The 25085-nt window shown below is 39.9% G+C and overlaps 1 protein-coding gene and 1 long non-coding RNA gene across 3 annotated transcripts in view; one reads left to right on the plus strand and one right to left on the minus strand.

The window, feature by feature from the left end:
* IMMP2L (inner mitochondrial membrane peptidase subunit 2) overlaps positions 1–25085 on the minus strand; it is a 696111-nt gene that overhangs the window by 113429 nt on the left and 557597 nt on the right. The window lies entirely within an intron of this gene.
* LOC112479759 lies at positions 2420–11463 on the plus strand. The gene is made up of 4 exons (XR_003046337.1): positions 2420–2564; positions 8154–8316; positions 9015–9142; positions 10231–11463. It is a non-coding gene; the product is annotated as an uncharacterized LOC112479759 (long non-coding RNA).

Raw genomic sequence — 25085 nt, forward strand, 5'->3', positions numbered from 1 at the left:
TACTCCGTTGGCCACTGAACCCTTAAAATGCAAGAAATGTATCTTATTCAACACTAACGTCCCAGTACCTGGCACACCATCTGGCACTCAACAAATGTCTGGTGTGTAAAAGGATGTGCCCAACATATTGTCTGACTCATTAATAAATTCTGATTATTATTAACTTCCATTTAAATAGAAATGTCAGTTTCATGAACGTGGCTGATGGGGAAAGAAGATTTGAACAATGTTTATGAGCTTTTAATGTAATTTTTATTGAGTTTTGTATTCTAATACATTAATAAAAGAAGTGAAGAATAATACTGGAATGCTTTATCTCCCAACATTTTTCAAATTGGCTTTTTTCTTTCAATAAGATGCTTGGGATAAGTTAATAATTTCTGTTCTCCCAGAAAAGGTCCATCTATTTTTCATACAATGACCTAAGCCCTGTTTTATAAAAATATATTTGCATATACAGCCTGTGTATATGTTTATGCAATCATATTTGGACTTTCCAAAACGCAGTACTGGCAATCACAAAGTGATTTTTAAAGAATACAATAACTTCTGCAACATCCTTTATTTTAAGAAGTAAAATTGTGGCATTTGTTTCTTAGCCTAAACTTACCCTGAAGATAAGCTTGCCCTAAGAGCAGAAGCATTCCACTAAATAAATTCCAGTTTTGGAACTGGCAATTGTGATAGTACCAAACTAAGTAAGTATTGGTCTATTTGTCCCAGTAGCTGCTCCATATTTTGAGAACATAACTGAAGGGAAAAATGAATGCTACTGAAAACTAATGAATGGGAAAAAAATTCATTAGAGCCTCTCGGTGGACGATATTTGGTTACTCTTTCATAAATATCAGAATCAAAGAATAGCAGAATTCCACTCTAGCGATCAGTTAGATATACTCTGAAGCATAATTTCTATCTATGACATTTTTCTCAAGCTGCCATTCATTAATTTCGTGGCGAATGCTCTACTGATGGCACACAAATATATGAATGGGCATTCACTTGTCCAACCAACACTTACTGAGCCCGGAGATTTAACATTATCTCAACTAGTTTTCATTTTGGTTATAGGTATTATCATCTCAGTTAATTTTTTAAAAAGTGAATGTGATAAAGAAAATGACATAGAAAAGTATAAAGTGAAAAATGAATGCCTCCTACCACCCTTCCTTAGCCTCTAATCATTTTCCCCCAATCTAACTCTAGTTCTCAGTTTTTAAGCATTTATTTCTATAAACAGAAGTCTGCTAATTATTTACACAATGAAATCTTACTAAAATAATTTTCTGCATCTTTAAAGAAATACTTTAATACTTTAGTACTGTGCAAGTATTTCCACAGTTCCATATAAATATCTAAGTACAGGTGACCCCGGAACAATCCATGGGGCGCCACTAGCCACACAGTCAAAAATCCAAATACGACTTGTCAGAAAATGCGGATTTCCAACCCCACGGTTAACTGAGAAGTATCTGCTTGTAAGTGGACCACACACTTCAAACCCACACTGTTCAAGGGTCAACTATACTTCTAATGTCTGCAAAATATGCACAAGTTCACTATATAGTGTAGGTGTACTTATCTGACCAGCCTCCATTATCTTTTAGACCCCGTTTCTTGTTTTGCTATTACGACCATTGTGGTATATTGCTGAAGCAACGAACGTGAGTTTGAGTGTTGACAGATATTGTCAAATTATTTCCAAAGAGTTAGTACCAAATTATACTCTCTCCAGAGTTATAAGAGAATGCCTAATGCCCCCCGTCTTCTCAGGACCCTTCCCACTCTTACATATGAAGGAGCTCCAACCGTTTATATTACGCAACTTGTATTATCAACGGTTACCTTATTAAAAATTAAAATTGAGAAATTAAAAAGTTTTATTTGTTTAAATGAATACGATAACCCTAATACAGATTACTATAAATAACATTTTTATAATAAAAAACTATAATCTGAACTCTCGACTGAAGTTCATAAAGTAATCTATCCAAAATAAACAAAAATTCGTGCGAACATCGTTGCTTTACATTTTTTTTTTTGCAAATTATTGAAATGTCTGCCTTAAAAGAAGACAGTTAAATTTTCCTATCTGCTTCTGCATTTCATGTGTTGTAATACGTTGTTTTGCTTGAAAGAGACTAAGAAAATTGGCTTTTCATGGCAGATGTAGCGGTCTCCTCTTATCCATGTTCTTGCTTTCCATGGTTTTCCGTTCCCTGTGGTCAACCATGATCCAAAAATATTAAATAAAAAATTCCAAAACTAAATGATTCATCAGTTTTAAATCGCATGCCATTCCAAGTAGCGTGACAAACTCTCATGCCATCCTGCCCAGGACGTGACTCATCCTTCTGTCCAGCATCTCTGCTCTGCATGTGCTCCCCGCCCCTTACTCACTCAGTAGGCAACTGTGTTATCAGATAGACTGTTGTGTTAATCGAGTTCTCATGTTTGAGTCGCCCTTATTTTACTGAACGATGGCCCCAAAGTGCGAGAGCAGTGATCCTGGCAACTCGGATGTGTCACAGAGAAGGCCTAAAGTGCCTCCTTTAACTGAAAAGGTGAGTACGATATAATATGACATTTCGAGGGAGAGACCAAATACATGTAACTTTTATTAGAGTATATTTTATAGTTGTTCTATTTTATCATTAGTTTTTATTATTATTAGTTTTTATTACTATTAGTCGTTAATCTCTCATTATACCTAACCTATATTAAACTTTATCATAGGTGTATATGTGTAGGAAAAGACAGCAGACATAGGGGTCAGTACTTTCCACAGTGACAGGGTGACAGGCACCCATCACATCCAGCGTAATTACTTATATCAAAATCTATTAATTTGAGGTACAATCATATTAGGCTTTGAATAGATCTTTACCTGTGCAGGATTTTGTAACATCATGTCCTGGCCATTTAGAAAATACTAAGTTATATGGATATTCCAAACATGGTCTTTTTCATTATATGATATTTGAAAATCCCATTTATCTCACCACCAATCTGTTCAGAAGAGTCTCAGTACTGAGAAAGTATCAAGCTCATGGTAGAAGACATGAGTTTTCTAAAATTCCAAATATAGCTAAAAAGCTTAATTCTATCACTGGGAACAAATACTATTAGTTCTTTTCCTTGAAGTGATGGGCTCGCTTCATTAATTTTAAAGGAGATATCTGCCGAAAGCCAACGCCTAAATAACTATACTTGGTCAGTGACTCTTTCAAGTAAAAATTGTATTGCAAGTGAAAACCTTGGCTAGTTCAGCTAGAAACTCAAAAACAAGAACTTTCCTGAAGACAGCAACTGTACCTCAAAATGTAGCAAAGCTGATTTATACTCAGCTCCCAGTTCATCACAAAGTATTAAAAAGACATAGTACCTAAAGGTTGACATTTCATCAAATTAGTGACTTAGCTCCAATCAGGGACATTCTTAAGTGAAACTGGCATGTATTTTTTTTCTGCCAGCGTACCACAGAAATAAAACAATTGCTACTAGTTCAACTCAGTGCCTTGCTTTGTCCTCAGATACCAGTTTTCCCATTACTGCTTTTGAACTATCAACGAAACTTTGTGGGAAAAAAGGTAAATCACGTCTTAGCATCCTTACGAAATAGCTTTGACTTCACAGACTTCTTAAACGGGTCTGGGGGATCCCCAAAGGGTCTGAAGACCACGCCTGGAAAACTGCTGCCTATATCATCTCCATTTCGAAGGTGAGGAAACTGATGTAACCTACCCGGAGACCAGCGTTTCGGAAGTACAGTTGCAATCTTGAGGAAAAACACCTGTGCTGCTGAGTTTCTAGCCGAACTAGCCACTATTTTTACCTAAAGACAAACAGTGAATCCAAAACTCAAACCCAGGCTTTATAACCCCAAGTTCTGGTCTCTGGGAGCTACGCGACACAGCTTAGGGTAGGTTCCTATCAGTTGCCAGCATTGCCGCCAAGGTCCTTTTACTGGGACTTCACACTGGCCCTTGCTTTGCCCTCTGAGATTACAATACGCGCTCATGCTATACAAGCACCGTGTGCCAGGGACTGTGCCCCATGGCGGAGATGCCAAAGTGAAGAAGGTGCCGTCCTCACCTTGAAGGATTTCACTACTGACTGGGGAGACAAATGTGTAAACAGCTGCCCGTGTCACAGGGCGATAATTCTGTAATAGTACTCTGCACCAAGTATCTTAGAAGCACAGGAGAGTGATTAATTCTGCCCAGAGAAGGGAGAAGGGGAAGGGGAAGGGGCTTCACAGCAAAGTGTATTTTTAGTTAGACATGAAGGACAAATGCATCTGATCCCTTTGCCCACATCTAGCCCTTCACGTACGTGAATACAACTGTCGTGTGCCCTGGGTGAGTTTCCGCCACGTAGAATTAAATGTCACCATTGCTCTTGAGAACATATGACGAAGATGAATACCGGAAACAAATCCCCGTATCATGGAAATGCTTTATGTACCGGTCCTTATTTTCAAAGTATATATTCACGCTTGTCAACATCAACCTGTAAGCAATCGCGAGAGAGCTGGACAATGTATAACAGCCAGCTTATTCTAAACTACCATTAAGAACAAATGTGCAAGCTAAAGCGACTCTCCACCAAGTGCCCCAAACGGATTATTTAGTCATCTTTCCTGTAAGCCAGAGGTCAGAAGGTGTGTGTGTGTGTGTGTGTGTGTGTGTGTGTGTGTGTGTTTCCTGTAAAAAACCAGATAATAAATATTTTATACTTTTAGGCCATGTGGTCTCTGGACCAACTATTCGGCTCTGCCCTTGTAGTGTGAAAACAGATGTAGACAATATGTAAATGCCTGGGCATGGTAGAGTTCCAATAAAACTTTATTTACAAAACAGGCAGTGGGCCACCTGTGACCCACAGGCCATGGTCTGCTGACTCCCGCTCAAGGCCGTCTTTCTTTCTGAGCCTCCGTCCTCTTCACTGTATGGTGGAAAGAACATTAGACTTGGAATCAGGAGAACTGGCTCTTAATTCTACCTTGCTAAAAACCAGCTGCATGATCTTAGGCAAACTGCTTCACCAACCTGGCATCTGTTTCTCATATCAAATCAAGCACCTTTAGATTTTATAATCAATAATGTCCCTTAAAATCCAAAGGATCACTGCAAAGTAACTCTGTTGCTCCTAAGACTCTTGATTCATTCCATCAGGGAATAAACAGACTGACAAAAAATAAACACGACTTTAGATGATGCCGACGGAAATGTCCACCTCAAATAAATATATTTCAAATCTGTTCCACTTGGCAAAAACGAAGTTCAAGTCTGAGTAAAACAGTAATAAGACTGTCCAGGGGAAAGCAACCAGGTTCCTAAAAAGTTCTGGAAAGTCCTGGCAAATGAGACATGCTTCGAAGAATTAGGCAGAGTGGAAAGCGAAATCTAGTAGGCATAATACTACTTTTTTAAGTGTCTGGAATCAGACAAAGATTAGAACCTAAATGAAACATTCCAGGTTAAAATGACATTTGTGAGTCGTGGGTTCTGACCAGTTACAAACACCATGCCTTCTGAATCCCTGTGGTATCTTAATTCTGCAAACTGATTGCTAATGGCAATGGCAAAGAAACATCCCTGCTCTCACGTCGGTCTAGCTATTTAGAGGCTCTATCCTTGCGTATTACATCGTCTGAGCTTTCTAGCCCTATGAGATTGGCAACAAATATATAGCATAGCCTTTTCCACCAGTAAGAAAGCAGACATTCGAAAGGATTATTCCCTACCTAGAAGATTCATGACTTAAAATCATAAAAAGGGGAGGAGCTAAAGCCAAGCGCACAAATCAGCTTAGAAAACGTAGCCTGAACACCGAAAACAAGACGCTGCCAAATGTTTTGCAGAGCATCACCTCCTTTATATTCTGGGGAGAGGGGCGGTTGGGGGAGTGGGATTTAGCATCTTAACAGCTTCAAAGCGCCCTGAACTTGGAAATGGCTGCCTAGCGTTTTGATTTCACTGTTAGTGTTCGACTTACCTAGTTTTTCTGCTAAGTGCTTCAAGCGAATGTAAATGCTTTATGAAGACAGCTCATCAAATGCACCAGGGGACAGGGGGCAGCCTATATTAAAATAACCTCAACTGAGGGGATTAGAAAAGCAAAAGATATTCCTTTCTATTCGATTAGCCTCATAGATAAAAGCCGTATTCTTCTAAAAAGAAAATACAAGCAGCTGTGAATAATTCAAATCACTAAATGGCATGAATGGATTAATATGTTAATGTTATACTTGCCTTTTATCCAGACACAACTTTGAACATAATAAATTTGGTTTTAGAACTAAAATCCTCAAAATTCTGAGGTTTTTTTTTTTTTTTTTAAATATGTATAATTAAATTCATCTTTGAAGGATCCTGAAGGTTGTTCAGGGCAGAAGGACTGTATTTTTATTCAAATGACTCCAGCAGTGGGAGGCCTCCACAGAAAACTACAAAGAGTGTTGAAAAAGCGGCAATGCAGAAGCGGATAAATGCAGAAGCGGATAGATTTACCCAGAGAAAGACCGCGCTGGGTGAGGGAATCCGCATCCTTCAGCCCGGTCTCCTGCACATGCACCGGCGCAGACCCGGGTACGCTCGCCCTTCCCTCTGCCTCGCCCTCCAGTTTCTCACGGAATAAGTCAGATTATCACTAACATCCCAGGTTACCTTGTGCGAGGAAAAGGTGGAAAAGGAACAACTAGTGGTGCCCTTGGCCAGGACAAAGGTACATCCCGCTCGTGTTGACCAAGGTGAGGGAATTCAGGCACTGACAGTGTGCACGTGAGTCTCAAGACTTTTCTAGAAACAGAGTGCGCGGCCTCACTTTCTGTGGACCTCCTCTTTGGCGGAGCTCAAGCTCTCCAAAGGCGGCGGCCAGAGAGGCAGCGTGCAGGTCAAAGGTGCCTCTTTCCTGGGGGTTCATGTCTAAACCCGCCGATAAGGCAAAATGGCCTGGACCCTGAAAATCCCTTACATTGCCCTAAAGCACAGCAGGCATGGTTTCTGTATACGACCCTGTAATTCCACATTAAAATAATGCACTCGGTAGCATATAGTTCATAATACAGAAGGCTACTTTGTGGAACCCACCAGCAGGCTCGCTCAGGTGTGTGCTGGATTCATTCCATGCCCCAGGAGGGTTTAAGTCCCACACCTTTGCTGGCTATAGGCCAGGGGTCCTTCAGAGCTTCTAGAAGCCACCCACCTTCTGGGGCACCTGACCCCCTTTCTCCATCACTTGGAGCCAGCAACAGGGGGTCGAACCCTTCTCATGCTTGAAAACTCCCTCTGTCCCCTTCGTCACTGTGCCTCTCTCTGGCTGACTCGCAAGCCCTCCTCCTCTGATTTGAAAGACTCGTGATTATCCAGGCTCCTTGCCCTATAGTAAGGCTGGCTGATAATTACTCTTAATTATATCTTCAAAGTCCTTTCGTAGGTGACTGTTGATTGACAGGAGGATGGAAGCTTGGGAAGACCCCTTCAGTGTTCTGCCTACCGCACCTTACTGACATTCCATTCTTGGTCTCTCAAATCTACTTCCCGTGTCCCCTAAAATATATTGCACATCTCGCCAAGTCACAGGTGGCCTAGTTGGTAGGAATCAAATGAAAACACATCAGCGAGGACTACTATGAGACACTAGAAATATCTGAATACAATTATAAAGAGTTGCAATAGCCAAGTATAAAAATAAGCACGCACCAAAGGAAGAACGCTCTGACCTGACCAAAATACTAGAGCAAAAGAGCCTGCAGAAGCCTCATTTGTTCTCCAGACATTTGGGGTCACTGGTTTATTGAGAGGTGCCCAGGTGTTATTCTTGCTAAGCGAAGTCTAAAGAACTTCGTGCTTTGAAACAAACAGCGCTTTGAGACTGTTAGAGGCCTACGCGGAGGTCCTTAATTGAATCTAAAGATCCCAGCTGGCTTTCGAGAACCTTGCTTCCTAACAGACTGACTTCAAAACCACCCCGTCTTTCTGATTTTAGCCAGCATTTGCACCATACTTTATCCTGGCATATTCATGGGTTGTGTTAAATAACATCTGAGCAAAGTCAGCCATCATTGAATTCAGGGATTCCTAGTGGCTAACACATCCCTTTCCTGTCACCAGTGGTCAGAGGTTTTGCCTCTCTGAATTGTTTCACAGACTAAGAGGAGCCGGCTGGTGACATGTTTTGTAGCTTCATTTGGTCTGGTGGCCATTGGTCAGCTCAGAACACTGTGAAACCCAAGCCCTGTGCTTTGTACCTCCCTCGAAGTCACCCAAGACTGAATTTACATCACGTGGCCTGGCAGCCAACCCGGGACAGGTATGTCACAGACACGGGACAGCGATAATGGTAAGAAGTTTGTTTTTCCACAGGTACCACCAAACGACTTCGAATTCTTCACTGTGATTATAGAGCCCAGAAATGACTGAACAGTAAGAAATTGGGGGTGGGGAGGAATTCAGTTTATCCCAAACGTTTAAATGACACGGAGATGACTTTCTGCGTGTTCGTTTGTTCTGGACTTGAGAAGCTGACTTCAGGGAACCAGGCCAGTAGGAGAATGGAGGAGACTTTTCTGTTCCTTCAAGTTCATGTCCTCTTTTCCTCGGGGACTCTACAGATGGCGTGTGTGCCCTGCCTCTCCCACTACCCCCCACCTCACACACAAGATGTAATCGACACACCCTGAATGGCACTGCTGCTTGTTTAACTCGAGGACATGAGAAAGTTCTTTGCATTGCTAGCTCCCAATCACAAAAGATATTTCCTCCAAAACAAGAAAAAGTGGACCTCTTGGAAGTACCCTTAACCTAGGGCATCCTTAGACCATTTGAGGCATGGCTGATTTCTAGAGACTTCACAGTGTATTCACTAAGGCAAAATAATAACGTTAAATCTTCAGGTTTTTTTTTTTTTTCATAACTTCAGTATTGGAAAGACCCTTTCAAGCAATTGCCATTTTTGTGCGTTTTCAATCAAATGACGTATACATTTATCTATAGTACTTTATGTCACAGAATGCCGAATAGAGACCCCCGTGAGAAACTTCTGGATTTCACTTTCAGCTCAGGAGTTGCTGCTACTTGAAGTCTACTGCCGTCCAGGGCGCTCTGGTTTCACTTGGCCAGCAAAGATTTTATTTCAGGTGGGTCTTAGTTTGAATTCTTTGGATGGACAAACAAAAGCTGAGCCACTCCCTCTGATTCTCGCCCAGCCTCTTCGCTCATTTGTTACCAGCTTGGGCCCCCTGAGGGTCCCCGAGATGAATATGAAAGCTCTCTTCAACTAAACAATAAGAATTAGATGAATGAAAACAATTTTTCTCCTTTGCTGTGGTTGTCAGTAACTCGAGAATCAGTTTAGTGCTCGTGTACATTAACGACTCCATTTGAAGTAGCTGCTTCTTTCTCCTTATAAATTTTTCACTGTTCTGAGTTTATTTCAAATGTTCTAGGGTTTTTGTTTGTTTGTTTTTTACTGTAATTTACTTTTAAAACTTCTTCAAATCTGCTTTATAAATAATAGATAAATCTTAATTGTATCTTTAACATAGGGGCTTCCACAGAAACATACCAGACGCGGTCACCTGTGTGGCAGGTGCAATTTACTACAGCCCCTCCCCATCCTAGCACAGCAGTCTGTCATTTAAGAAATGGCTACGAGGCGTAGCTCAGGATTTGGCCACCATGTTAATCCAAAGAAGTTAAGAGGGGCTTCAGCCTGCACGCACATTACATACTACAGATGTCCAGAACATGCCACGTCAAAAATATGCTACTTTGGCACATTGATTTTTTTGAGCTGACGGCACTTAAGAGAACAGGTGTAGGGAGGTCTCTCTGACCTCCAGCTTTCTACCTAAAAGCAGGTCATAAAGTTTTCCAAGAGAGAGGGGCCCTCCTTTCAATAGGAAGAGAAGAACATTCTTATCACTGGACACTGGAAACGGTCAGCAAAAGGTGTCTAACAGACAAAGCTACTAAAATAACCCTTATCTTCCATTAGTTTCCCCATAAATGTACCAGTCGATTTCCTACAATTTACAGCCCCTGATCCCAACTCCTTGGCCATGTCACTTCTCCACAAATTTATCATTCTTTGTTAAAAACATATATAAGCCTTGGGTTCTGTTTCTTTGGGTCTTTATTTTCCTTATGAGGACTCTCACCTGCCCATAAAAGATTGCATACACTTTTCTCTTGATAATTTGTCTTATGTTTGTTTAATTTTCAGGCCCAGACATAGAACCTAAGAGGGTAGAAGGTCGATTTTCCTCTTCTGCAATACACATACAAATCTGCTCAAATCCAGAAGTGTCCAATCGTTGTTCTAGCAACTGATCACAAGGGAGACTGATAACAGAGTGGCAGGCGGCCGACCACCTGGAGGAAGAAAGCTTTGTCTTCCTTCCTCCACCTGTCTCACCGTGTACCATCTTAGAACAAATAACTACATTTTTATGTTTATAGCTTCTGTAGTTTAGTATTTATTATAAAGTCAAACACTTAGCTCTGAGCTCCAGCCAGGCGGAAGAAGAGAAAATTATAGCATGTGACAGTACAGGGTATGAAAGTTGACTAGAGTTGGTTGCCTCTTGCTGCAAAGAGAAATTGGAGGGATTGATAAAAACTTAACAGAAAGCACTAGAGCAATGGACCGCAGTCAGCAGTGGTATCTTCTCAGAGATCCTGACTTCATGAAGCAAAGAAAGACCTCGTTTCATGATACAGGTGCCTCTGTGCCCTGCCAGAAGGTCACATGCTTACCAGTCAGTCTCAGAAGAACAGGTTAGAGATAAACATTGAGAGCCACCTGTAGGGCTGGGCTTCAGGAGGAGCATTCACCTGGAAACTTCCTTCTGAACACGGACTTGTCATCTGTGCCACCTGGGCTCACAGTGTTACCATAAGAGCACCTCCAGAAGAAATAAGCGTGTAAAACAGGTAACGAAATCTCTTCTGGTGCTCGGAGTAGAAACAAAACAGAACAAACCCTTGTTCCGAAAGGCTTAAGCGGGATATGGCTCAGGGACCCACTTTAAGGGATGATGTGAAGGAACGTGGCTGGAAGGGAGGCGGGATGGCTCTCTGTCATCTTGTGCTGAGGAATGAAGCTGTTTCCTCCTGAGACCAGAGGTCTGATCCACCCACCCAATACGCGGGATGGCAGAGCTTTTTATAGACTCAGAAATGTGTGTCCTCAGAAATCTTAGATTCTCAGAGACTCTTAGAAAGCCGTTAGGAAGTAAGTGTCCCTGGCTCATCATCAACCTGTTATCCCCAATCATCTAGAGAGTCCTGGGAACAAGGACAATCAAAAACCAGAGAAAACGACCAGGGGAAGCAGAGCTGGGAAAATTAAGCTATTTGGTTATGAACTTCAAATGATTTCTCCTAACAGACTTGCCTTTGTTCCTTAAGGTAGTTTTGTGTTAAACTTGGTAGCTGTGATTTTTTTCTTTGTGAATTTAAGCGGGTAGAAATGAGATGCATTACTTTTACGTTTATGAAAGTATATTCAATAAATGCTAAATAATAGATTAGAAATCTTTCAATAATCCCGGTTATTATTCTTATTGTCTTTTTTTTCGCTTGTTCTTCTCATTGAACAAATCTTTCCTCAAATGCATCATGCTAGGGGGTTACCGTTCACCCTGATGGGTCACTGAGTTTGTAGAGCGTGGTGTATGCTGAACTGAACATCGTAATTACACTTACACCCAGGGCAACAGCCAATTTTCACTCTCATTTATAGCTGGGAGCACCTACAGATGACATATATTAATGAATTACAGATCCTGTGGTGAGTTAATAGGATAGCAAATCCCAGTCAACATCGCATAAATTGGGGTGGGGAGAAGCTAGCTCTTTGGAAACATATGACCCAATGGGCTGGGATTCCTCTAGAAGCAGTTAAGAAATGATAAGGGTGAATTACTATAAGTCCCTGTATTCTCATTGTTTTGTCAGACTACTCAAGTCATAGGTTCCAGCTGGCTGTGTCCCAGAATTTCTCTGAGGGGAAGACCTGAATCTGCGAGTATTATTGTAGCTTAGGGAGTGGGAAGTTACATGTATTAACACACATGGCAAAATCCTCTCATGCATCATCAATTATTAAAGAATCCCTTTAAAAACCTCTGTCACCCCAGGTGATTTGATTTCCTATGAACCCTCCATCCTTGAGAGCTATCAGATGTCCTCGTTCACGTAACTGACGTAACGCCACCACCACGATGGCTGCATTCCTCAGACGTCGGGCCCGTGTTAGTTCCACAACCTTTTTCAGTGCTTTTGCTTGACCCTGATTTAAGCCATCTCCATATATGAGATCGAGACTTAAAAGTAAATTAGGAGACGATGAGTCACATAATAAAAGGATTCTTTTGTTCAGTGAAGGACAGATCTCGGGATATCTTTAAATAACTAATTCTGTTAGTTAACTTGCAAAATTATGCTATTTATGCACATTAGTTATACACAGACATCAAATGAAACATCAAGTGAACAAACTGATATTCATTAGAATTGTAAACAATACTTGCTAATCAAGAAAAAGAAATTTATTACACAAATCCAGGCTGTGCTGAAAAGCTGTTGAAACATTTAAAGACTTCATCATTGTCCCCCTCATCAACTGAACACCTACTAAGCTTAATGTCTGCTGCTTGCATATACATATGCCTCTGTTCTCTGTGCTCATGGATGCATCATATTCTTCGACGGCGTATAACGTCTCTGCTTTTGTTCGGGTTTAGCCAACAGCAGACCAATGAAAAGCAATGAGAAGCCATCAGAGAACGAGGCTCCCTTTCTGCTGGGCTCCAGCCTCACAGTACCCCGAATCCCCTGAATGCCACATCTCTTGACAGCAGTTCTCACCAGCTGCGACCTCAGCCGAGGCTCTTTCAGGTAGGTGAGCCTTCTCCGTCCCTGACCTTCAGACTGAGGAGTGGGTAATAGCTCCCTGCTATTGCCAGCCCCAGGGTGCTTCGCCAGCCTTTTTGTGCCCCCTGATCCCCATTCATATCTTAACGGTCCCCTTGTTAAACCCTCCACAGTGAACGTCGGCTGAGTGCTCCATTTATTTCCTCACGGGGGTCCCGACCCGTACGTACAAATGCAAAGAATCTATTAAGGACTCTATAACACATAAAAATAAATTAGAAATGGATTCGCTCTCGAACAGTTTACAACCTGGTATAGGAGATAACTGTGATTCATCTGATATCGCTGGTTAAGCTCTGCTTAGATAAAATTGAGAAGGTGGTAGTATTGTCACATTAATATGGCGGGGGGAAGGCAGAAAATCCCATGGGATAACTTGTTATTTATATACTGGCTTGAAATCATTTAAATATACATGTAATAGAATAAAATTATATTTAGAAACATTTTAATAAGACTTTAAAATGTCTATCTTACTATAATTTGTATATATGCAATATGATATTCGAAAGGGCAATTAAAGTTATGCGCCCTTGCCTCAAATGATTATTTCCTATACATACTTGTTCTATGAAAAACTTCTTGTTTATTTTCTATATAATATCGTCCTTTAAAAAAACTTCTGCATACCAGCCCATATGCTAAAACTATCTAACAATGTTTATCTAATTCAAAGATCTATTTGATAAACTGGAAAAAAACCAGCTCTTTTATATTTATAGTTAGCCCTAGTGGTATATCAGATGAATTAACAAGTGTATAACACACATTTAATTGAACACTTACTCCAAAAAATTTAATTGACATTTATACTTTGTCAATATGTGAACAACCGATGAGCTAATACAAAAAGGAGATAACTCTTATCCTTAAAATGTATAATGGCAAATCTATGCATGAAAATTAATGATAGTTAATTACAAAGTAAGACCATTTTCTCTATAGGTATTTATTTTTAGATAACTAGTAAAGCTAATCTAGAATCATTTAGCCTAATTAGAAATTAGACAAATATTCCCACATGCATATGTTCATGCTTGCTTACAGCTTCCTGGCTTTCTTTTATTATAATAGATTTGTCATCCACACTGCATTTCAAATCAAATTTTACATGACTTCAATAGATAGATATATTATGGAATTAACAAATATTGACGTACTATTGCTCGAAGTCTTCTTTTAAGAACTGCCTTGGAGGGGAAAACTAATTTTTTTAGGTAAGAGCTACTGAGTACAAGTTGGACTATATCTGGACTGGCAAACAAAAGGTGCTTAAGCATTTGCCGAAGTAACTGTAAAAAACAATGAGTACATTATCAAATTGTCTGAGTACAGATGTAAGATTTAAAAATTCGCTTCTGTCCCAATGGCCTGGTTATCAAAAGGGTACAAACATAAATACGTCTTACTTAAAATAAAGGCTGGGTCAATAAATCTCAGCTTCGTAATGTGCACTCAAAACCTCAAGTGATACGTCAGCAGTGCAGACAGACAGCGAAGCACTTAGCGTGACGGCTGTCCGCTGTCAAATGGGGCAAGAACACATTAAATAAGCTTATCAATCTCAGATACAAAAGGATTACCATTTCGAACGTATGCACGATCGCTTATGCAAAACAGACCCAATAGCTTCCCCAAGAATTTTCTTACTATTTGGGGATTTATTTTTCCCTTGGACTTTTGAATCTGATGAACAGAGAGAAGAGGAAGAAAATATGTCGATAATTTATTTCTGTTTATTTGGCTAGAACAGCAGATCATGAAACACTTACTGAACATAATTAGTTTCTCTGCACTGTGATTCCGAATCTCTCTGGACGCAGGGCCGGCTGACCAGATGGTCCACCTGACCACGATGGCTTTGAAATGGAGGCTCGAGTTCAGGTCCATGGGACTACAGAGGCAGATTGCAAGTGGAGGTGATCAAATCAGCTCGGAGGGCCTGGGGCTGGCAAGTTCTGCTGTGCTCTCCCGCCAAAGCCCGAACCAAATGCAGCCTCCTCGCGCCCCAGCTCTGTCTGAGTATGCGGCTGCCTCTTGTGCCTTTAACCTTGGGTGGGGAAGGGGCCGATTTCAAGAGGTCGGAGGCACAAAAGAGGCAATGAAGAAGGGAAGAGAAATCAGTCTCCAAAATACCCATAAGCTGTTATTCCAAGAAAACGGTACATGGGCATTTGCAGAAAAAATAGGCCATTCCTCTAAACCACCCTGATACAAAGGTGTTTTCTTAGAGACCTTCCTGTGCTCTTAATTAATGAGACTGGTTGGTTACCAATCTGCCTTATGACTAAGTCTGACAGAGCTTAATGGAAGAGAAGCTTAATTGCAGAAAAGCAATGGAAGAAATTCATTACAGAAGTCTTGAAACCTGAAAATTATGGGCAAAGCAGGCTACCCAAATGGAAATTGAGCAATTTAAGATGCCTTAATTAGATTTAAAACCAGGGCTTAGAAAAAACCGAATTAGCTCTATCAAATCAGATTAAAAAAAAAATCTAAGATAAAATGCATGGTTATTATTGGATTACTCAAGATAGTGTATATAGCATCGTGCTGGTGATTCTAAAAGTCAGCCTTCTGAGGGGCAAGTACAACAAAAAGACATAGAAGATGGTGAGTACGAACCTTAAATAGTATCACATTTATTCCTAACCCTACAGGAAAGGTTTTAAGAAGATGTTTTAATAACCACCCCCTGGCAAAATATTTTAGAGATCATCCAAAACAAATCAGCAAAGAAAAGCTTAGTTTTGTCTTTGTTGGAGGAAAAGAAAAAGAAGAAGAAACAAACTCAAATTGCCAATTTATTATTCATTGGAGACCTTGAAATTTACACAAAACTGCTGTGATTCAAACGTGATAACAGCACAGGTGTGGAGGGAGCAGGCAGTCAACAGAATATGACATTTACTAGGTAAGTATAGGGCATTCGGGTTAAAAATAAAGGGAAAGTAGAAAAAGAAAAAAAACATCTACAGTAACTATCATCCTAAAGCCTGTCACTCATTCACATTTATTGGGCAAATAAGTCTCAGGTACCATGACGAGAAGGTATCTTAGAACAAAATATACATCATGGAAAATAAAGGCTGGTAAGCAGGCTAGACCTCAAACAACAGTAGCGGCAAAACACAGATCAGTGCGAATTACACATCGAAATAAGCACTGTCGAATGTACAAAACCACCTGTGTGAGTTGATACTAGGGAAATGTGATTTGGATAAGGGCCCTGCTGAAGAGGAAAGGTGAGAACTGAAGGTGGAGGAAAGAACAGATGACCAGGGCCAGGGGAAGACCGTCCCAGATGGAGGAGGCCCTGAGCATCTCGGCCGGAGAGGTGACCAGGTGGCTGAGGCAAGCGACATGGGGGGCCATGGGGGGAGGGGAGGAGAGACGAGCCTGGAGAAGGAGGACGGGGCTACGGGCCAATAAAAAATTGTGGATTTCGTATCAAGATTATGACCTGAGTGAAGCATGGAGCCTTTGCATGGGTTTAAGCAGAAGAGTGCCATGATCAGATTTGCATTTTTAAAAGGCTGCTGTCGTGACTAAGCCAGCGCAGTTGCAAAGAGGTCTCTGATTCCCAGAGCACACTGGTGAGTGGAATCATTTAATATTCATTCGAGAAACATTTTTCAACATCTATTATTTGCCAGGTCCACGGAAGAGGAGAGAAATGTAGAGATTAATAAGGCTTAGATTTTGCTTTCCAGAAATATGACAAATTATTAAATGAATATGAGATATTAGAGGCAAATGTGTATTTAGAGGTAAGTACGAAATGCTAAGGAAGATGAAGGGAAAACTTCACAAAGGTGATGAACATTGAACTTGGACTTGTAAGGTGATTGAAAAAAAAGGGGGTGGGGGGTGGGGGTAGACCGGGCAGTAGCAACTGCGACATAATGGAGGCATCAGAGAGCAGAGGATGGACAAAAGAAGTTCAGTGATGCAGGCCCTGGAGAAGCGTGTGGGAAGAGGAAGCTGGGAAAGGTAACCTCATGACAAAGGGATGGGCATATAAGCTAAGAAATTTGGTCCACGAGGCAACTATCGGATACATTCGAGCCCAATGAGGCACTGTATTTTAGAAAGATAATTCTAGACCCATGTGGCAGGCTGACTAGAAGAGGAAGGCACTAGTGGCGGAGAGGAGAGTTAAATTTTTGCAATGGTCCAGAGGAGAGATGCTTTTATGGATGGATTTTTATGTGCCCCGCCCCCCCCCACCACCAAATTCACATGTTGAAGTCTAATCCCCAGTGTAATGCTATTAGAGAGTCAGGCCTTTGGGAGGTGATTAGGTCATGAGGATGGGGCCCCAATGAATGGCATCAGTGCCCTTATAAGCAGATGTCAGAGAGCTAAGTAGTTCCCTCCTCTCTGTGAGGACACGACAGGAAGTGAGTGATCTGCACCCCAGAGGGTCTGCTCCAGACCTTAACCATACTGGCAGACTTAGTTTTAGATTTTTGGCCCTTAGACTGTGAGAAATAAATTTCTGTTATTCATAGGTCGCCCAGTCCGTGTCATTTTGTTAGCTTAGCCTGAGCTAAGTTAGTAAAAGCATGACCTAAAGGAGAGTATGAACATGGCAGGATCGGACAAAATGCTCTCCCAACACCTTCACGTTTCCTTGTAATGAGGCAGTGAATGAGTCTTGCTCCAGAATGAATGACCAGGGCCTAAAGCTGAGGTTAAGGAGATGCTAAGTTCTCGTGGGCATATCAACCCTGCAGCCAAGAAGAGACCAACAGTCAAGGAAAAAACTGAAGTGCATGACTAACAGATTGGGATGGGGAAATCCTAGATGCACATTACTAAGTGAATGAAGTTCATCTGAAGAGGTTGCACACTATGTAATTCCAACTATATGACGTGCTGGAGAAGGCAAAACTATGGAGATGGTAAAAAGATTAGATTGCCAGGTGTCAGGAGGGATGAATGGGAAGAGCACAGAAGATGTTTGGAACAGTGAAGACTTTATGTAGAATACTCTATGATACCACGATGGAGGATACATTTTATTATACATTCGTTAAAACCGAAAGAAGGTACACCACCAAGAGTGAACTCTAATGCAAACTATGAACTTTGGGTGACAGCGATGTGTCAGTGTGGGCTCATCAATTGTAACAAATGTACCGCTGTGTTTCAGGATGTCGATTTTGAGGGAGGTTTGCCGTGTGGGAACAGAGAGTATCTGAGCACTATGTATTTTCTCAATTTTGTTTTAAATCTAAAACTTCTCTGAAGTATACAAAATATTAATTAAGAAATTGAGTGATTTTATCTATCTGGCCTCGTAATAAAGAAGGACTTGTGAGACATCAAAGAATTCAGAAAGGTAAAATAATCAAGAGATTTTACCATACTAAAACAAAAAAAGTTTATGTGTAATGAAATTAAAATACAAACTATGATACAGGAAAAATACTTGCCCCAAATATAATGCATGAGATATTACTGTTCTTATTATCTAAATCAACATGAAAAGATTCAAATTAAGAAATGAACTAAGTTCATGAATAAAAAAAAACCACAGGTGGAACACAAATCACTAATGAGCACAGGAGACGATGTTCTACTTATATGAGTAATCAAAACAAAATGCAAATTATCACGCTATTTACCACTTATTAAATTAATAAAAAATAAAATCAGTGAGACAACTCGGAGCTAATAATGCACAAGCGAGATGGTCATTCTCATACAGTGCCACTGAGGTTACGGAGCAATAAATATTTTCTGGAAAGCAACAGGACAACAGAAGCACATGTAGGAAGAGACTTAAAAATGGTCCTATTTTTAACCCATTAATCTACCTCTCAAAGTCTGTTCCAAGGCAGTTATCCAAGAAATAGAGAAAAGATTCATTTATAAAGATGATTATAGAATTATTTATAAACGTTACAAAATACAACCTGAGAGTCCAAAATTAGATTATGCTACATAGGTAGGAAATAATGCAGTATTTTTAATTCATATTTTAGTTGTCTTAGAAAATGTTCATAATGTAATATGAAGAAAAGTTTCCATTTTGGAGAAAAATTCAACATATACACATAAATGTGTATATAGAAAATAATATAAGGGTATTTAAAGATGATGTAATTATCTACCTAGAAATTCAAAGAGAATCACTGGGAAAAACTACTAGCACTAGATAGTATAACCAGGAAAAAAATTCAGAAAAAGATACATTTATACCAGCTATGACAAATTAGAAAATATAATAAAAATAAAACATAAAATTAATGCTCAAAAGTGAGAAATATAAATCAAAAGACTGACAGATTTTCATCCTCTGACAAAAGGGATGACGAATAAAATTAAAATAAAAGATAAATGAAAAGTGAAAAACATATTTGCGAATTCAGAAAACACTTATCCATAAACTACACAGCAAGCCGAAACATCACGAAGGAAACGGGAACAGCCTCCATGAGAAAAAAACAAAACAATATGAAAAACAATTCGCTAAAGAAAAAAATGAAGATGATCAATAAGCATGTGAAAAGATGTCCATCTTCACAAAAAATCAAACAGAAACTAGGAAAAAATAATTTTTTTCTTTTGCCTATTAGATTGGCAGTAATTAGGACATTGATTATGTCTAGAGTATGAGATTAAGCTTTTTTTATGATTTCTTGGTAGAGTATAAATGTGTATATATTTTATAGAGGAAAATTAGTAACATTTGTCAATAGACAATAAAATTTAAAGCACATATATTCAACAATCTTGAGATTTCAATTCTATAACTTATTTTAAGAATATAATTGGGCATGTACACGTAGATTTATGTAGATCCATGATCTTTAGACCAAAGTTCAAGACAGTAAAATATATATGTGTGTATGTGTGTGTGTGTGTGTGTGTGTGTATGTGTGTATAATTCAATACCACTAGTAAGTCACTTCAGATTTATTAAGTCTAATACAGAAGTGGCACCATTCAAGCAGGTGCAGGATACAAAGAGGAATAAATGCCCCCATGAGGAAATTGACCAATAAAAGAGAGGTCAGCCGATGAATCACTCCCGCTTCCCTGTCCTGAGAGGATGTTTATGTCACCTCTCAGAATACGGTTCTGTAAGACTGAGCAATCAGTTGTGCTGGATCCTGAGCAGAGGTCAGCTCAGTGAACCATCCTCATTTTGGCTCCTATGCTATCTTGTCTCACGCACCTTTCCCTCTCACTTATCCTCCGTGATTACACTACCCTATAAAGTTATGGGGTTCATTATAGGAGAGGATCCTCCCGAACTAGGCAACTCTGACCTTACACAAGGCTGCTAGTGATGCACCGATCCACCCTGCAGAAGAGAGAGAGGCCTCACCTTTGTTCTGGAATGTAAACGATCTGGGCAGGGGGAGAAGGGCAGGTCTTTACATTTACTACCCTGGACTGTCCCCAGTGAGGGCGACATCTCGAAGCTTTACTATCCTGGAATGTCTCCTTAAAAAGCCATTCTCAAATTGGCAGTTATTGCCTTGTTCAGAGGATCTGGATCATGAAGAACTATGAAATATTCATGGAGAATCATCTCCCAACAGAAACCCAGGCCACGTGGAGAGCCCAAGTGGAGATATTCCAACAGACAGGCCCGGCCAAGAGCCGGTGTTAATTGCCAGATACACGAGTGAACAGGCTTTCACATGACTCCAGCCCCCAGACTTTGAGCCATCCCAGATGACCCCAAGTAGAGCAGGATGGGCTGTCCCTGGTGAGCCCTGCCCAAGACCAAAGATGCTGCTGCTGTCCTAAGTCACTGCATCATTTTAAGGTGGTTTGTTAGGCAGCAACAGACCACTGAAATGACATGGGGAACTGTCCGTGACAAACTACACTATTACAAGCAGTTGCAGAACGAAACGTGTAACTTAGGTTCATTGAAAGATAAGTATCTGAGTACACGCAGACAGGCGTAGAAACAGGAAGAAGACAAACAGAAATATATACAAACACACACAAATATGATGTTACAGCCAAATGGTTCACTCTGGTGGGACTTGACACTTCTACTTTACACATAACTGTATTAATGGATGTTTTTCAAAAATAAAGGCATTTATTACTTTTATCAGAAAAAATAATTTTGGCTTTTATAAAATACCGTGTATACACCTTAATCTCTGGATTATGTGCTCATGAGTTTTTAGTCTTCCTTATATTTTCTTTTCCCCTAAGTTTCCATCAATGGCAGGCGATGAGCCCATTCACGATGACATAAGGTAATTAGGGCAGCAGTGGGAATGCTTTCAGACAGCAAGAGCTGGTTTCTTTTAAAGTAGAAATGTCAACCATTTTTCTACAGCCTTGGTGACCGTGTGAGACCACACAGGGCCTTGAGAGGACTTGTAAAGAAAAAAGTGCTCCCCGTACACATGGAGACAGATAGTGCCTGTCCTATTATCATTTTGAAATTTGATCTCGACCATCGTGTTCCTACTTTCTCTTTGGAAGCACCTGTTGAAAATAGATTTAAGAAAATTCTAAAAATATATCAATTGAAATTCACAATTTCAAATCAAGATAAGGTGGTAGACATATAACAATTTTAGGTACCATTTTCCATGAAATAAAACTTTGGTTAAAGAGAATTTCAAAGCAAAATAGTCAATAACGACTATTTAGGAAGGTTAACCGGCAAACCTGTAGTGCACTGGACTATGTACTTTAACAGGAAATAGCCAAAGAAACTAGAGCTTCTGCATAGTAAACAAGAACCACAAAAGTCCATGGAATGTAATATATGTTGTAAATGCTGTTCTCACATTAGGCAGAGTTGTTTTCTTGTTTAAAAATGTGGACTCAGTATTTACTAAGAATATTAAATCAAAATGGAAACAAAAGAGCATATTTCTTCTAGTCATCGATAAAAACTCCAAAATATTGAAACTAATTCCTGTTACTCAGGTAGGTACATAACCATTTTAAATAGATGCATTCTAATACTGTGTGAGCGTGTAATACTACTATAAATTTAGAAAGAAATAATACTAAGTACTTTTCCACTTGACACATTTATATTTTCCCTTTTAAAAAATAATAATTGTAATGTATCAGTGGGAAACATAAAGGAGAAATTCAATATTAAGTATTAAACCTACTATGCTTTACTAACCCCCTCTGGAGTGAATCGAGTGGAACAGTAGCAGTGAACACACACTTAGTGCTTCTGGAAAACTCACTGGAGAGAGCTATGTCTTTTTTTATTATTAATATAAAATATTAGTCTTTAAAAGTGCTCTACATCGATGTCCATTCTGTCAAAATAACACAAACGTGTTTTTGCTCCTCCATCTCAGTCATATTGTCATTTGAAACATATACTTAAAACGTTACTGAACAGAACGCCATTTACCAGAATCCCGTGACAAAGTCAACCTAGCCAAATGAAATAACAATGGAAGATTAATTGATATATGCACATGCTAACGTTCCAAGCTTAATATCACTTTTAAAAACGTCTAACTCACACAGACTCTGAAGACAAATACTTAAACGTCGGTTAAAAGTTTTATCAAGTGAACAGACCTCAGACGGCCTGTATACACCTGGAATAAAGCGGTTTGCCTGAGTCTCTACTAATTGCCTGCTGACTCCTATCTGTCCCCGGCAAACTGTAGTGCTCTGGGGGTCTGTGGCTGTCCACGTACAGCTTTGAGCTCCCGGCGCTTCCACTATGCCTGCTGTATAGCAGATGTGAAACACATATTTGCTCTTGAATAAAGAGAAAAAAGTGAGGCTTCTAGGGTTGTGTTTTTTTCCTAAAGAATGTATGTATCATATTCCCAAACTCACGTTAACAAGGAATCCTCTGAAGGGACAGTTATCCAAGTTTTTCAAGGCCGGTTCCATCGCAATTTGAGAAAACACACCAAGATGAGAATAGTCAAAAATATTTAGTCAGTTAAAGAATAATAATAATAACAACAACGACAATAATAATAATAGGCAAAATATACCAGTGTAGCAGATAATCAAGGTCCATCATAATTTAGAAAGAAATCTTATCTTAAATGATGACTAAAGTTTCTGCCCAAAAAGAAATAGCTTATAATAGGAAAAAAAAAAAACAATTCATGAGTAACTGAAGTTACATAACCCGAAGTCAGTTACAGTGGACATTTCTGTCTTTGAAAACCTAAAATGGCGGGTAACCGAATGCGTGTGGGGTGAAGGCGCAGTGTCACGCAGGGTCATGAGCTCCATCCTGAAGCCTGAGTATTCTGGCTCCCCTTCTACCACCGCCAATTTGGCCCAGGGACAGTCAGCTCACTTCTCGGGGCTTCGTTTCACAAGGTGCAATGTGCAGGATGAACTAGACAACCTTCCCAATTCTGCACTGATTCTGATTCTATACTAAGAACTCTCCTGAGCAGAGGCAGACTCTGCAAAAGAAGGGGGGTGATTCTTCATGACCTTGAAGAGAACATTTAGGACCTCTTGTTCCCTTAGCCATCTTTCAATTTATTCAACTCGAATATTTCTATTTTCCCAGTTCAAATTTGTTCCTCCTCTTTCTTTCAAAATTCTGTCAAAACTCATCTTCTCCGAGATTCCTTGCCAAACATCTCACCTTCGTTTGATCACTATAATCAGTCCCACAATAGTTCAGTTAGATATGCCATTCCTTACAGTTAAAATTAGACATGCGCTTGTCAATCTATATCTTAACTTATATATGGGCACCGCTCTGGGTAATCTCTTCACAAATTTTATTTGATATCGGAGCATTAACTGATCAATCAACTCAGTGCTGATGAAATAAGGAAATAGATCCGACGATGGAAAACAGTTATGCTTCTAGTTTTCAAACTATGTGGTCTGGATTTGCTTTTTCCATAGACCTCTCATAAGGTTTAAGCTGTTTATCCTCTACAGCAACCATTCCTCTGAACTAATGTACTTTCTTCCAAAACTACCGAATTTACAGAACTTTGGGTTAAAAAAAAAAACAAACAAACCAGTAAACACAACTTTTCAGTAAAAGAACTATACTCGTCGTCAAGTCTGTTGAACTGAGATTAAGGTACTTTATCTATCTTTTTAAGGCAAGGGGTCCTTTTTGTGTCATACTTTTTAAAAAAAGTCCTCGGCTAAAAAGCATGTATAGATTTTGAAAGGTTGTAAGTACACTTGGTTAAGGGCAGAGTGATGCTTTTGCCGAGATGGGTAGAAAAATGATGTTGATTTCTATATGGGAAACCAATCACCTAGAACATGCCGCCTAGAAATTAAGGCAAGACAAAGGCAGCCATCCATAAGCCTGGTGACAGATAGTGAAAGTGGCATTACTTCATCTGATACAAATTCATGAAAAGAGAAACTCAGGCTATTTTCCTATAAAAGATCAAAAATTATATAAGTGTCTTGAGCAGCTGGCAAGACCTGACATGTCATATCAATCTTCCACTTACGAGAAATTGATTTGGAAAAGAGAGAATGTCCGTTTTATCTTTCTTTCTGGTACAAAAAACAATAGTTGTGTTTAATGAACATTTACATCAAGATATTCTTTGGAATGTTACCAGTTAACCAGAGGAGGCTGAGACCAGGGACCTCTAATTAATAAGAAATAAAAACTCAGCATTTCAGGCCCCTTAAATGCTGTGACATGGCTTGATGCTCATTAAACAGGAATGGTCTTAAGAGACAGGAGTTTCTGAGATCCGCCAGCTGTTTGGAAAAATGACTCATCATTAACTTTGATGGAACGAAAGCTCCTGCCTCTAACAGACATTCCCTGACATTCATCTGATCGATATTAAATAGTACCATATAATAGGCCATGTGTTCAGTTGTCTGGGGAACATTTAGTGGCTCAGCCATCTCAGCAGACATCCCTGGAGACCCACACAGGTCAGCATTCAGGCTTTCTGGGTAGCTATCGTGTGATATGGCTAATGCTTTCTCCAAAGATTTCCAAACAGAAATTGTCTCTGCCTTGTTCTAACTTGACATTTGAATTCATCAGTGGCCCAAGGGCTAGACCAAACTCAAAACCGTTTCTTGAGGAAAATCTGGACTTGACCAAAAGAAGCCTACAGGCGACTGGGCACAGCTATAGCTCTATAATTTTCATAATAGAATGAAAGTCCAACTCTCTGTGTGATCCCTTATAGGTCTGTC

This window comes from Pteropus alecto, unplaced genomic scaffold (assembly GCF_000325575.1).
Source record: "Pteropus alecto unplaced genomic scaffold, ASM32557v1 scaffold21, whole genome shotgun sequence".
Lineage (NCBI taxonomy): Eukaryota > Metazoa > Chordata > Mammalia > Chiroptera > Pteropodidae > Pteropus > Pteropus alecto.